The sequence below is a fragment of the Chroicocephalus ridibundus genome, chromosome 10, assembly GCF_963924245.1.
Source record: "Chroicocephalus ridibundus chromosome 10, bChrRid1.1, whole genome shotgun sequence".
NCBI classification, from domain to species: Eukaryota; Metazoa; Chordata; class Aves; order Charadriiformes; family Laridae; genus Chroicocephalus; species Chroicocephalus ridibundus.
In genome coordinates, this window is record NC_086293.1 from 9,687,595 (window position 1) to 9,703,062 (window position 15,468).

Sequence of the window (15,468 nt, forward strand, 5' to 3'; positions counted from 1 at the left end):
ATCTGTTAAGCTTGAAACCACTACTAATCTCTGAAAATACTAATGTCCACAGATAATTGCTGTTACAGTGTTGACCTCTGAGGAGATTAGCAGGCTCTTCATGATCTGTATTTATTGCTGTATTTCTAATACACTTACTGGGACCTCTTTTGTTACCTGCTGTAAAAGGTATATGGTTTTCAGAAGTGTTTGTGTTGTTTGACTTCAGGTACTGAACTGGCGGGCAGGGAAGAGCAGTAAAGGCCGCAAAACTTCACCTTGCTCTGAAAACCCATGTTGTATTGACTGACAGTGAGACCCTTCCACAGCAAAGTTTTTTTTTTTTTTTTTTTTTGATGGTGATGACCATCATGGGGTAATAGATCACTGATACTTTGGATCCTGACCTTCGTTGTAATCCAGATTGTCTTCTCCAACTCTGATTTTTATTTCTTGCAAAGTTGCGTTTTGGCAGATTTAAAGGTACAGTGGCAGTGGTGTGGACTGGGTGGATTTCATAGAGCTAGGCCAGAAGAAGCCATTGTGTTTTTACAGGTTTCTCCTATGCAGTGCAAGTTATGAGTTCACCTGGTGAATTCTGTACCTTGCCCGGCAAATTGTGGATGGCCAAATCTCTTAAAAATCATAATGTTTTGCTTTAAATATTAAAATGGCTGAGAGTATTCCCCTGGTAATTTCTTCAACCTCAAAGACAAGAAACGTCTAAAATCTTGCACTGCATTTGAGGTCGTGTTTTTAGTGAGAACATCAGCTACTGGTACAGAAATTAGGATATGACCCATCATGTTCTCCTTCCATGCGTATAGCTTCCATACATGTATCTTTGTGGTGTGTGCCTCAGTTTCATGGATGACAGGATAATTCAGGTTGAAAAGGACCTCGGGATGTCTCTGATCTAACGCCCTGCTCAAATCCGGGTCAGCTGTGAGATCAGGCTCAGTTGCTCAGGGCATTATCTGGTCTGGTTTCAAAAATCTGCAAGGATGGAGATAATCCTATTTTTATGTCTATATACGTGTATATGTTAGAGAAGGTATTTGTTTGATTGCCCTGTGAGCGTGTAATGCGCTTTTTTCCACCAGATATGAATGTGTTTATGATTAGATGTCATTTCTATCCATACATATGAGCAGCAAGTTAAATAGCACGTCTTTTGCCCTCTGTCCCTCTCCCCTCCCTCCATCAGTATGCTAAATTGTTCGACCGTCTGATCCATCATGAAAAGAGTTGCTGTAGAGAATCACCTACATTAAAGTGTTGAGGAATCGATACAGCCAGTGACCTTTAGCGAAGCTGACATTTACTGGGGTGCATCAGCTGCGCACATGGTACATGGCTGCTCGCTTGCTTGCTATCTCTCCTCAGAGCTCTGCTACATGATTTTTCTCCTTTTGATGTCTTGCTCTGCCTAATTTTTATCTAGAGATTTTTATCTTTTTTTTTTTGACTTAAAATTGAAGGGAGGACAACTGAGTCTGTCTCTGACCTGACAGACCCTTTAAAGGAGACCATGCAGGTACAATAAAATGAGCTAGGGTTAGATTTCTAAAAGTGAGGAATGTGAAAGAAATCGGATTTGCTGTCTAGGGTTTGTCCGGCGCTGTCATTTCCCCCTCCCTGTGTGTGCCTACTCCTGGTTGTTCGCAATTACTCCATTGTCTGTTCCCCCCTCACCACCATTATGTTTGCACCTGGTGTGAAGTCTGTAAGCAGTAAACATCCTTCAGTGTCGTATATTCCTCTTCTCAGCTGGATGCTGGAAATTTTCCTTTTCATCTAGCTCAGCTTACCATCCAATACTTACGTGAAGATTTGACATGGGTTTGACCTGTGGAGGCTGGAGGATAAGCCACCCTGCAGTAAGAGGAAGCGTGGTTGTATTTTCTTACAAATCTTAGGACATAACCGAGGAGTTCAGGGCTAGTGAGAAACGTGAGTGTGGCTGTTCACTGGGAGGCTGAAGCCAAGGCAAGAGTGGGGACTGTGGCGCTGGTCACCTGAACCGCCTCCTGCTGTGAGGAGCAGATGTGAGAGACCCCAGAATCCAGGACCCGCTTCTGTCTCTTCCCCTGGGAGCAGCTCTCTCTGGAGCAAACGCTCCTCTCGGTGCCCAATGAAAGTCATAGCGGTGGGTGAGACTTTGGTGCCGTCTCTCCGGGTGATCAAGCGCTGTTTTGTTTGGGGCATCTCGTGAAAGGAGTGATTATGTTTTCCCCCCCATGAAATACAGAGACAGGCAAGCAGTCTTCTCTGTCTTTGTTCATCCTGGGGCACAAAGGCAATTGAGGAAAGAGGATAATAAAAGTGCCAAACAGCATGGCATGATTGCCAGCTTGTGCTTTGGGAGGGCGGGAGGAGAGGCACTAGGTCATGGTAGATGTGCTTTGGCAGATTGCACAGGGTAATTGTCTTGAGATAAAAAAATACCTGTCTGGAGGCGAGGCAGCACTACTCAAACAGTCATATCAATACGTTTCTGCGTTACACACTGATTGCCAGTAAAATAATAGAGGAGGTCATTTGACTGTTCTTGTGGCATTAGATATTCTATTTGAGTTTCTACAAGTAGGAGAAGGAATACTCTGAATAGTGTATTACTCAGTGTGTGTATACATCTTCATATTATCTCAGTGTGTATATACACACTAAGAAATAGTATTTTCTGAGCAGTTTGGCCCTTCTTGTTGCAAAATACGACAACGTAACCTTGCTAATTTGAAAATAAACATTTTGTAATGTTAAGTAAACTTTTTGTTTACTTAACTGGGATTTGCTGATGCACAGCCTCACTAGACATGAAATACTGTCTGCTGCTTCTTTCTCCCTTCTGCTCTTTTCCTCCTTCCCACAGCCGTCCCCCCCCCTTCCCCCCGCCACCGCCAAAAGCAGAAGCACAGCCACCCTTCCTTTGGGCAGGAGTTTCTTCATCTCTCTTGCTGCTGCTCTGTAGGAGAACTTGTACCTGACACGTTCCTTCTGCTCATAATGAGCTTTCACTCAAGTCGCTGATCAATAGCAGAAACCAGCAGGTCTGTCTCTATTGCTTGTTTTCTCTATCTTGAATCTGCCAAGATAGATTAGGCTATTGCCAAGGTCACTCAATATGTTGCAAGTGAATGAAAAGATATCTAGTTGACTTTTTTAGGACAGGACTGCAAAAAGGCAAGACTGGAGCTAAACCGAGTGTACAATGACAGATTAAATCTGCATCAAGGTCACAGAGGGTATTTTTAAGTGAACCTTCGACACAGCTGAGCAAGATACACATCCCCTGTCAGCGGAGAGGTTATTATACTGCTTGCGAAGGCAAAGTATCTTGGCAGTACACATATGGGAGGGAACAAACAAGAAATTCGGGAATTGAAAGAGCGAGAAACTGGGGTGTAGCTCTCTTGGAATCAACAGGGTATTTACATGGTTTTCTGGTGGCAGAGGCTGAGCTGTGGGGAGTCAGAGGAATAGAAGCAGTCTTGTGCTGATCGCTGCCGGCCAGAGGAAGGGCATCCTCCCACTGGTGCGGCTGGAGGCAGTGGGGACGGTGGGAACAGGGAACGTGAGCACCGAGTGACTGATGTGCTGCAGAAGCCTCCTGTGTACTGCGCTGCTTCTAGAGCTGAGCCTATGACCGCTTTTCCTGGGGTCAACAAGAAAAGAAGAAATATTTTTTTTTAAAAAGAAAGTATGAGTCACTTAAAGTTTTTGCATTAACAATGACTAAAATTACAGAGAAGGGTTTATGGTAAGAGGTAATATATTTTATTAGACTGACTGCTGTAATGGGGATGACTGTCTTCATGGCTTGTGTGTCTGAGAGCTTGTCTGTTGGTTTTTTTTCCTCCCAGTTCCAGCAGTTGATCTAATAAAATATACTGTCTGTATAAATCTTCTAGCTTCAGATCATCGTGTCTACCTCAGAACAGCTAATAAAATTGCAGACATATTTCCCTAATATAGTTCCTTCATTTAATGGCTTGTCATGGCCGCCCAACACAGAATAGTGCTTGTCCTTAGACTACAGTATCTATGTAAGTTATGAAGTCTTGCTGTAGAAGAGTCTGAGTTGTGGGTTTAGCCAGTTTTACAAATAAAACTGAGAGAATTGCTTCCATAGAAACCAAAAAGAAATCTCTCCTCCTGTTTCTTCCTAGTTTTGGACTTCAGGCTTTTCCAGAGTTTGAAGCTATTTGGTCTGTAGGAAATGAAAATCAGTTTCTCTGCATGGAGATGAAATGTAGCTGTGTACAAGATACAACTCTGCTTTTATACTTGCTAGATTAGATGTTTTGTTTAATTTCTATTGGGTTATTCCTACACTTTTAAATAGCAGCGTGCACTTAATTGCTGTCTTGGCCTGGAACCAAAGCGGTCAGGAAGACAGGGATGAAAGTAACGGGAGTCTTAGAGATTTTGCAAGGCATTTAAAAGATAACAGGACCCTTCTGATTTCCTCCACTTCATGAGGGGACACCCTTGCAGGGCTGAGGCCAGAGTATCAGTGGCATTAATGGATGAAGGAAGTTGTGTTAATTAGTTGAACTGTAAAAGAGAATCTCATATAATTATCTGTAAGAGAAACCTCAACAGACAAACTGCCAAAACTTTCAGTCTGCTGCAGTTGTTCTTTGTGTGACCTAAAGTCTTCAAAGGCCTGCAAGATTTAAAACCTATTTAAGTAGTCCGACTTTATAGTGACCGAACTGTTAGCTGAAAAAAAGCAAATAGAAAGGACTGCAGCTTTGAGTATGTCTGTACTTATCTTACAGCTTTATCTTTGTTTCTAATTGAATTTTAAAAATGCTGATCATGAGTCATGGGATGAGGCCAGACTAAAGCTCCAGTCCAGATGAAAATGGAACAGCAGGACTGAACTTACCTTAGAGCTTGCCTTTTGGCCTTGAAACATGCGGCGTTCTCCTTACTGAAGCTTATCAAGTCAATGGCTTCAATTTGCCAATCTTCACATGTGCTGAGGTTTGGTGTATCAGAGTCTCAACCATCCGAGCCATCCGACAGCAGTCACCAGGCAGGTTCCTTGAGTTGGAGAAACTATTTTGCTCGGAGAGTTCAAGTTGGACTGATGATTTTCCAGTAGTGTAAGTTCTAGCCCAGTGGTTTCTTCCCTGTCTTTTCCTGCCTTTGTTTCCAAGCCGCTGGGGAGTTCAATTTTGAATTTCAAGCCGAGTTTGGCATGGAGTGAGGCAAGTGCCAAAAGTTGCTGGTGTGCCAGTCCTGCTCACAGCTGGGGTGGACAGTGTCTTTCTCCTCTTGCATCTGAGAGGCCAGATTTGCTTCTCACAGGTCTACCAGAATGATCACTCTTGAAATCAGTTTAATAATCTGAAGAGAATCTTTTCTTTTCTCCAAACTCTAGTTTGAGGTAACAGCCACCCATGGATTTGAAATGCAGCTTTAAGCACTTGTTTTGGCCTCCTGCAGCATGGTGTTCTTCCAGTCTGGAGAGATTGCTTTTCTTTATAATCTATTTTTTTCCTCGTTGTTAGCCTCTATGCCTCCCTGCCTGGCTTCTAGTGGGAATTACGGTGATTGGCCTTTGTTTCCTTATCCTGCATACTGATTTAGCTCCTCTGACTTTCTCCACAGAAAACAGAGATGGAAGAAAACTGGCAGCTACAAGCAAAGGGGTAAAAGAAAGGGAGAATGGGATCAATTCCCACACTCGATGGGACCATGCCTTGTACTACTTACAACGTTCTTGTCTGCAAGCAGTGGATCAGTCTGTCAAAATACTGCTACACTACTGCTCAGCCCTGCATTGTGGGAGTCGAAGGTGAGTCTATGCCACGTAGAGGCCTGCATGTTATTTTCTGCCCATAATCAGATTAAGGTACAGCAGCCTTCAGCCTGATTGTAGCAGTGTCTGCCAACTGGGTCCTCTGCTTCACCTCGGAGACCTGCCAGCTCTGTGTAATACGGAGTCAGGGAGATGAGCATGTTCAAATACAGTGTAAAAGCCTGTTTCCGGGGGGAGTGAATCCCGTTCTGGATTTTCTGCTGAGTTTTCAGAGCATCTCTGAAAACTCAGATGTTCTGTGTTCTTGGAGCACCAGGGGAGCAGGATTTGGCAGTTCTCTCTTCCCTTGTTCTTTACCCCGCTGGAAAAACCTGCGTGCTGGAACACTTTGGGAGGGTCACTGTCAGCTGGAATTGAGTTTGGGCTCGTGGATATTGAACAGCAGGTTTGTGCTGTGGTGGCACGGCCCGTGCCAGCTGAGAGGGGGTCCCTGACACACAGCTGGGACCAGGGGCAGTGAGCACCAGTGTTTTATTACCAAACTTTATTATCTGCTTTTCCACCATGAATTTACTGTCATTGTGACACTTGTGTTTTACCAACCATGCTACTGTTTCCACTTTGAAGCATAAGTTATTCCGTGTTGCTAGACTTAATGTTTGTCTTCTGAAACTCTTTCTCTGGATGGTAGGAATAGCTGTGTTGGATCAAGACAAAGGTCTGTCTATTAGTCTGCAGGCCTTCTTCTGTTTTATTTTTTATGGACGGTGTCTAGTCCCCTATACCTAAGGAAGGATATAGGTATGGAAGAAGTGTATACTGATACCTTCCCTAAATAGTCTGCAGCATCTGGTGGTCTCTGCTCATGTCACTGGAGACCTCGTCTCCTGCGTGAGAGTGCGGCTGCCTGGCTCGGACGGGAAGGGGAGGGTTGGCTGCTCACGAGGCCAGGGCCATGCGTGCACAACTGGGTGGGATGTGCCATAAAGCAACTGTCGCTTCCTTCATATTCTTTCCTCCTATAACGTGTGATTTTTTGCAATCCTAAGGATTAATACAAGATTGTCCTCCGGTCAAAGACTTGGCCAGAGGCTGGGAAAACAGGCTTTTTGTTTGACTTTGGATATGTCCTTTAGGCTTTCTTTGTCGCTTAACCTCTTGTCTGTGAAATGGGAAATGATTCTACTTGCCTTGCAGGGCTGCTATAGGAATATATATACTTAAAAGGTCATGAAAAATGCAAACACTAGGGCAGTACCTTGGGCAGGTATACAGAAAAGCACTCTTAAACAGTGAAGAAGGAAGGTGTTTCCTCTATATACAGTTATCTTAATTTGCAAACTAACTTGACATTAGGTAGACAGGCTTGTTATCTTTTGTTTGCTAATTTGTCATGTTGTATTACACAGTATTAAATCAGTTTAAGATGCAATGTAATGGAATGACACTATACAACTTAAAATCTGTTAACATAATATGGCAGCATGTTTTAATGCATTTGTTTCACTTCAAGTAACCGCAATTAAGTTTGACAATGGTATATCTAGCATAGAGGCTGAGACAGACCAATAACACATCACTGTCAGTGATCTTTGATTGAATGAACCTCCCTCAGTTGTGGGCATCATCTATAATTGATCATGTTTAAAAATAAATCTAAATTTATCTTTTCGCATGCTTGAGGTGAAAAATTGTGAAGTCCAACTTGAGTGTCATCTGTTTTCAATTTTCTCACCTGTAGCAACGAAATCTGCTGGGCTCTAATTTAATATACTTCTCTGTCACTACTGTCAAAACTTTGGTGCAGGAAGTAGATTGAGATGATTTTGGTACTTCATATGGTCGTTTGTCTTTGTTTTCTGTTGTCTGTGCTTTGTTTGATGTTCTAAATGTATTTCAAATGAATATCTCTGTTACAAGGAGAATAAACACTGCCTTAAATAAACCTTTATCAGTATTTAGACAGGTGTTGGAACAGTGTTGTAAATTTGTTTGGATAACTGCACTCATAATACCGGGGAATCTGCAGAAAACCTGCTCCGCTTATGTTTTGGAAGAAGAGGAGACCAGGAAATGTGTTAAAGCCTGTTGTTCTGCAAAGTTGCTTCAAGCGTGCGATGCAAGGTTCTGCTTGTTTCCTACCCTGTGAGAGGTTACCGGAGCACATCTGGGGAGCGCTTGTGCAAGACCCAAAGGCTACTAAAAATGAGTGAATGGATGTTTACTGAAATCATCTGGTTTTGCTGTCACCCAAGCAGCCAAACAAACGCTCTTGATGCACAGTTTCTCTTTCCTTTATCCAGTCTAGACAGCCTCTATATAGGCCTGGTTTCAGACGGGCAGCAATTAAAAGCTTGATTTAAAAAATCCTTTGATTTTTTTTTTAAGCGTTAATTTAAACATACAATTTTTATTTTTAAATGATCACTCCCTGTGACTGCTACACTAATAGTAAAGCCCAGTACCATGGCTGATTTTTACTTCAGTTGGTTGAAGATGTCACTTTTTTAAAACAGAAAAGAAAAAAAAAAGTTACTGGTGACATTTCTGTGCTGATGACACACTGAAATGCAGGGAGAGGATGGCTGCGGGTGAACAGTGCTGCTGCTTCAGCTGTCTGGGCTTGCTTCTGCTTACTCAATGTGACTACGTTTCCATCAAAGTAAGAAGCTGCTCTGGAACCTCCTCCCAGTCTCTGCAGCAACGGCTGATGACACAAGCAACTGTGGCTGGTATTAAGTTTTCTTTTTTTCTTTGCTCTTTGCAATTTGCCCAACCGAGATGTTATTAACTCTGTCAGCTGTCTGGAGATTAATTGAATACTGTAAACATTGAATTTACCTCTGAATCACAAAAGTGAGATTATTTAGACCTTGGTGAAGGAGTTGGGAGCTGTTCGAATACTTTATTAGCTTGGACACAAAAACTTTTTGATCTTTGCAGATAGAAAAAATGGTTTCAGCAAATGGAAAATGTTTACCTTTTCTCTTCAGAATGTGTCATCAAGTTGTTGGATTTGGTTTTATTTTAAGGGGAGATGTAATTCCTTTCTCTTTATGACCTTGTGTTATGGATTTCCTTTTTTAATTTATCTCGTGTATCTCATATAATTGGATTTCCAGTATCTTTTCCATAGCAATTGAATGCTAATAGTTTAAGAGTGTATTGCCTTCTTATTAATGTCAGAAGCCTTCCTCACGCAAATAGATCTGCAGAGCTTGAAGGTTTCCAGACAGACTCAAACAATTCTGAATTCTGATTTCTATTTTGCAAAGTACAGCTTATGAAGGCTACTTAAAGAAATAAAGCAATCTATGGAAGCCTGATAGGTGGGAGTTAATGTATTTTTGTTCATACTTTTTTTTTTTTAATAAGGATAGTGCCATTTGGTTTGCATATTTTGTGTGATCACGCTAAGGCAGACTAGAGAGATGGCAGCCTAGAGCCAGCCGCTGGGCGAGGGCCAGGCTGGCTTCTCCGAGGCAGAACCCTTCCTTCTGTTTCTGAGTCTCAGATAAACTTATTTGGTCTTCCTGTTTGTTTCCATCCATGATTTTCTGGATTAATTCCGTTTATCCTGGTTTTCTTGCCTTTCATCAAGTGCTTTTCAGGCTTTGGTGGTACATTGCTGTCTTTTTTGGGGCAGGGACTGGCTAATATAGCTTGTATCTTTTTAGCTTCTGATCCCAATTCTGTCACCTTTGTCACTATCACTGTGCAAGAATTTATTAATTGTAGGAGTAAGCAGTAATTACACTAATTAAGCATAAAAATTACTAGAAGGGAAAGTAACATCAAGCTCCAAAAAAGCTTTTTGTCAACCTAAAATGGTTGACAAAGCATCGGAGTTTGAGAAAACCTGCTCTCCTGGGTTCTGCAGCCGACGCTCCTTGTGTCCAGTCAATAACTGAGGGGAAATTAGGCTTTGTCTCATTTCTAATTCAAAAGTTGAAGGCTTAAAAATACAAATGTGAGTTTAAGGTTATGTAAACTGTTAAATTCTGATGAAAGAGGGAAGATTCTTGTCTTTAGTATGAAAAGAAAGTATTAGACATGTAAACCCTATACCTTTTCAGTGTTTCCAGTTTTATCATTGATCTTATAATATTTACTGTTTCTCCTTGTAATCAGATAGTATGAAAAGCTTTAAATACGTCCTAAAGGCACTTTAAAGCTCACAAAGCAATTAAAATGCAATTCAAATGCTATGATCGTTACAGAGAATGACTGATTTTTTTAAGGGTTCAGGGCTGTCAATATTAGTAGCCATCTGTTGTTTTTTTTTTTTTTTTTTTTGCCCCTAGTCTTTTATTTTTCTATGATAACCAAAAACAAAGCTCTGAAAAACTCTGTCGGTTGTCGCAACAGAGTGGGGATTTAATTTCTTTGCCAAAACAGACAGAAATAGACAAAACCTTTGCAATAAGAAGAATGATTCAAGGAAATGGGAAATTTTCTTCAAAAAGGAAAAATAAAAAATAAATAGTAAATGGGTTGTGTCATTTAAAAGACAACTTCCTGTGACCTGCTTTATTTATCTGTTTAAGAGAAGCTGTTGAGCATCTCCATAGCAGGTGCTGAGTTGGGCACCAGCTCTGTTACTTAAACCCTGCACTCGGTTTGGATAAATTCCACCTTCATGGAAGTAGCAGCTCTGTTGGTCATCTGGAAAAGAGACGATGTCATTAGAGCAATTTACAGACCACAATTTGAGAATCACTGCGTTAATTATGCACTGTTTCCTATACTGCAATCAAGAACAGCCAGTTCTGAACTTTGACATGAAACTTAAAAAAAAAATAAAATATATATATATAAATATCCCAATGAATAAGCTTTGATTTCAACAGGGGGAGCTGCCTAGCTTCTGCAGAGCCTGCTGCCAGGAAGAAAAAGACTTGTGCTACAGCCTCCGCTGCCGATGCAGGGCTCCCTCTGCGCCGGTGCCATGCTGGTGGCACCAGGGAGGTGCTGGGTGAGCCTACGGCTGGTGGCTCTGTCCCTGGGGAAGGGCTGCTGTAACCTACCTGTCCCTGCAGGGAGTCCTGGCTACCCTGGCTCTCTCCAGCCCTTCGGGTGGAACCGTCTGAGCTGCCGCTTCTCCGGAGTGTGGGAGCTGCCGTTCCCACCAGCTCCTTCGCAGGCAGCAGAATGGAAATGGAGACCTCGCTCCCTTCAGTGTCACTATGTGGCTGCCCAAGGGCAGCTCCTCCATCTAGCTCTTGTTTACAGGCGCCCGGCAATGTGAGGCACGGGGTGCCTTTTCCCATAAATGTGCCTCCTGCAAAAAATATATGTATAGTGTGAAGGTTTTTAATGTTGTTGCATGCTACTCCCAAACAGTCACCCCTGGGCCTTGGACCCTCGAGTTTTAAAGTCAAATCAAGTGGCTCAGAGTTCTAGGTGCTTTCAGAAAAGGTCAGTTTTAATGTATTTGCTCCTTCATGTCCCAGGATACACCCTGAGCAAGCTCTCCCCTCTGCTCACGGGCCGTGGCAGAAGGGTGATGCTGTTTTCCCAGTGATTCACAGATCTTCAGTAATATGTTTCTTCTTTTCCCAGAAAGAAGGTGATCAGTAGCCTCCTATGGAATTACAGAGGCAAATTAGTCCTTGGGACAACTTGATTTGAAAGGAAACATTTGGGATGAAACTGGCCCTTAGAAATCGCAAAGCATGGAAAAACGTATTTGGTAAATCAGTCTTCGTTTCTTAGCCAATTATTTAATTACTGTACATTTGCTAGTGTTTTGCCTAGTTGTGTTTTAAATTACAGGTCTTGTCATGATGTCAGCAAACATTTTCTAGCTCTTCATCTCACTAGTCCCTTCTTTTCCTCCATGTTATCTGTTAATTTCTTTATATCCTTCTGCAGATTTTTCCTCTACTGAGTTCTGGGGTGTCACTGTAGTTCTCTCTCTTTCAGGTCTGTAATTTGTGTTACTGGCGTCTGAAATTACTGCAATCTTTTTTGTCATATGTAGCAAAGAGCTTTTGCAGTATTTCAGGTGTGGACCTGGAAATACATTGTAGAGACTTGATAACTCTTCTTTTTCAAAGACCAGATTTCTGTATTATACCTCCAAGTTTCCTTAGCCTTTTCGCTTCCATGTCATATCTAAACTAATGCCAGGCCTGTAATCCTCTAACAGGCATCTTGCATTTCTTCTGGATTTTATATGAACTGTGTTTCAGACCAGCTAGTCCATAGTATGCTTGCCTGTGTTTTCCAGCTCGGTGAACATGCTGTGACCCCCCATGGCTGTCGTTGAGCAGTTGGAGCTCAGTGGCGTTGGCGCTCTCGGCTTCAGCTTTGTTTCTGGGTCTTTGGCTTAGCCGTGGAGCATGCGGATACCTTAGGAAATGAAAGCAAGTTTCCTCTATCACTTCCCTAACCACTCCCCCTCCTTTCTTGAGACGTAAGACTGCTCGCTTCCCTTTCAGGCTGACATCGGCAAAGCTCTGCCCTTCCCTGTGGCAGTTTGAAGTGTAAGGGCTGTGGGAGGGGGGCAGCTCTGTGCAGGGCATCGGTAGTGCTGCGTTAAACCTTTCCAATGCCGCTGAGCCCACCTGTGAGGGAACAGGTTGGAACAGAAAGCTCACACCTTCCAAGATGTGTGCTGTAACGTACTAAGATAGGCAGTTTCTCAACAGTGAAGCTACAAAATTAAATAAATACAGAGAAGGAAGCAAAAGGGTCATGTTGTAGCAGTAAATATCCTGGAGTTTGTTTTCAATTACGCTGGGCATGTGAAGTGCTGAATAGTTGTGAGATTCTCTATGAAGTATTGTAATTAACTGATTGGTGATGTTTTTTGCAGGGCTGTGGATTTCTGCGCCAGGTTCTGGGAGAGGCTGAGGCAGTCTCAGACACTGCTGGCGTGTTAGTGGCAGCGCAGGGTTGTGACCTTCCCCAAGCGCCCGGGCAATCTTCGTTGATGGGATATTGATCTTGGTCTTGTCTGTTGCAACAAGTTCTGGAATGAACTGCTATAAAACAAGAATGTGCTTAGCTTGATAGGACAGTTTTCTACCCCTGAATTTCTTTTTACATGTGACAATTACTTCAGCATGCCTTTGAAGACACGGTGGTTTTCTTCTGGAGAGCATTGAGTGTTTATGGAACTATTGAAAGATGTAAATCTAAGTGCTAGTAGGCATAACCAGATGGTAATATAAATGGAAGCTGAGGCTAGAGGCAAACTGTGAGAACTAGGACCTGTTGCAGACTTTTAATAGCTAATTATTGAACTATTATTTCATTAGAATAAAAATAGTGGTGTAATAGTAATAAGGAATTTGCTTTGTTCGTGGCATGCTTTCTGTTCCTTGATAGATGTACTCTCTGAAAGTATTTGGGTACCTTCAGTTCTCTTGGGAAATGGTAGGAAAATCTGCAGCCTGTAGTAGATACTATAACCCGATTGGCTTTATCAGTGTGATGAAATGTGATGCAAACACATGATGCAAACTTCCTAGGCTTTGTTAAAGAGGACTCTCAGCGTGGGCTTTTTTGTTTTTACTTTTCAACTTCTCCATGTGGGATTTCAGACCTGTGGCATTAGTGTGAAATAGAGGTTTTATTCCTTTTTTTTTTTTTTTTCTTCCCGTTATCATTGTCATGCCCACTGGCACGTTTTGCTGAGGCTGTTGCTTTCAACATCCTTAAACCACATCCGAAGCCTTTTCCAGCTGACACCGGAGCGGAGCAGAGCAGTGCTGCAGAGATGCTCGACCTCTTGCTGACTTCTCATATCAGAATTTGGTTCTCCCATGTCTGGCCTTATTTTGAGTTTTTTCTAGACTCTGCCTCGCTGCATAGAAATTGTCATTATTGCTCTGGGAACAAGAAATACACTCTTCCTGAGTAGAGGGTGGAAATGCATCCCAACAAAGAGGAAGTCAGGCAGAAGCACCAGGAGGCCTGCATGGATGAACAAGGAGCTCCTGGACAAACTCGGACAGAAAAAGGAGGCCTACAAAGGGTGGAAGCAGGGACAGCTAGTCTGGGAGGAACACAGAGAAACTGTCCAAGCAGCCAGGGGTTGGTTAGGAAAGCTAAAGACCAGCTAGAGTTAAATCTGGCCAGGGATGTCAAGGGCAACCATAAAAGCTTCTGCAGGTATGTCACTGATAAAAGAGAAGGCTCTGGGGAGACCTTGGAGCCCCTTCCAGTCCCTAAAAGGGGCTCCAGGAAAGCTGGGGAGGGACTCGGGATCAGGGAGGGGATCGATAGGACAAGGGGGAATGGTTTTAAACTGGAGGAGGGGAGATTTAGATGAGATCTGAGGCAGAAATTCTCTGCCGTGGGGGTGGTGAGCCCCTGGCCCAGGTTGCCCCGAGAAGCTGTGGCTGCCCCATCCCTGGAGGGGTTCAAGGCCAGGTTGGATGGGGCTTGGAGCAGCCTGGTCTGGTGGGAGGCCCGGGGCAGGGGGTGGCACTGGGTGGGCTTTAAGGTCCATTCCAACCTGAACCATTCTGTGATTCTACGATCCTAACTGGCAGGAGAAAGAGGGAGAAGAATCAACGCTTCTGACACAAAAGTCCATGTGCGCTTGAGTGTGTTGGCAGCCTCCATTCCCTCGCAGTTTGCTTTGGTAACTGTCAGTAAAACATTCTTCCTCGGCTAAACTTGTGTAAACAGATACTCTCACACCAGGAAAGGCTGTTTCCCCTTTCTTAAGGGAGGTGTTAGGGTACTGCATGGTTAGATGTTAATAGGCGGCTCAAAATATTTACACTTATGTTCTCTAGCGTCTGTTTAATTACAGAAATCGGAGGCAGAACACATGACCAACAGGCACAGCGCAATCTAGTGGATTCCGTGCTCGGAACAAAAAAAAATGTTCTCAGTTTCATTTTACATGTTTGTTTTCTTTCAGGCAGGTCGTATCTTCCTTTTCCTTGTATGCCCGTATGTAACAGATGAGATGAGCAAGACAGTGCAGTGCCCATATAGCCTGATCGGGCTTTAATATTCCTCAGAACTGAAGAATCTTTCCCTTTATGCATTAATATAAAATAATGTCAAATAAAAATGGGGAGAATATTTTATAAGAATATAAATGTTTCCAATAATACTAGATACATGCATTTTTACTGGGTTTCAGAGTGTTATGATAATAGTCATCATTTTCTCCAATGCATTTTCTTGTGGTGAGAAGAAATTGTGACGCTGAGTCCTGTAATTTTAGACAGATTATGTACAGCAGGCAGGGAATTAGCAGCAGTTGCAACAGGACGATTTATGCGTTTGTAAGCACTGTGGGAATGTTCCTGAAGTCTACTCATTGCCTTCTTCTAAAGGATGGGTCTTTTCCTTGCCCACTGGTGCTGGGGGCTGTATTCCATTGTGCGAGCTGTGTCCTCATTAACGAGCTCACATTTTCTTGGAGTGGAAAGTAGTTTGTTTTAGTCAGAGCAAAAGGGAGATGATGGGTGGATGAGATTATGGAAAATTAAACAAACGCACACATATATGTGTGCATGTAAATTTGGAAGTGTCTTTGTTTCTTGTTTTCATGTCAAATTAAAATTGTAAAGTGAGAAGAAAGAATCACAAAAGTTACATCAAAACATCATAGAATTGTATTTGTGAAATGGATTTTTTTTTTTTATAGTGGAAAGGAACAATTTGAAAATACTTATCTTTGAAAACTAGTTGTTTGGTAGAACAGAGAGAAGTGCAAAGCTGAAACAGTTATAAATTGTAACCTT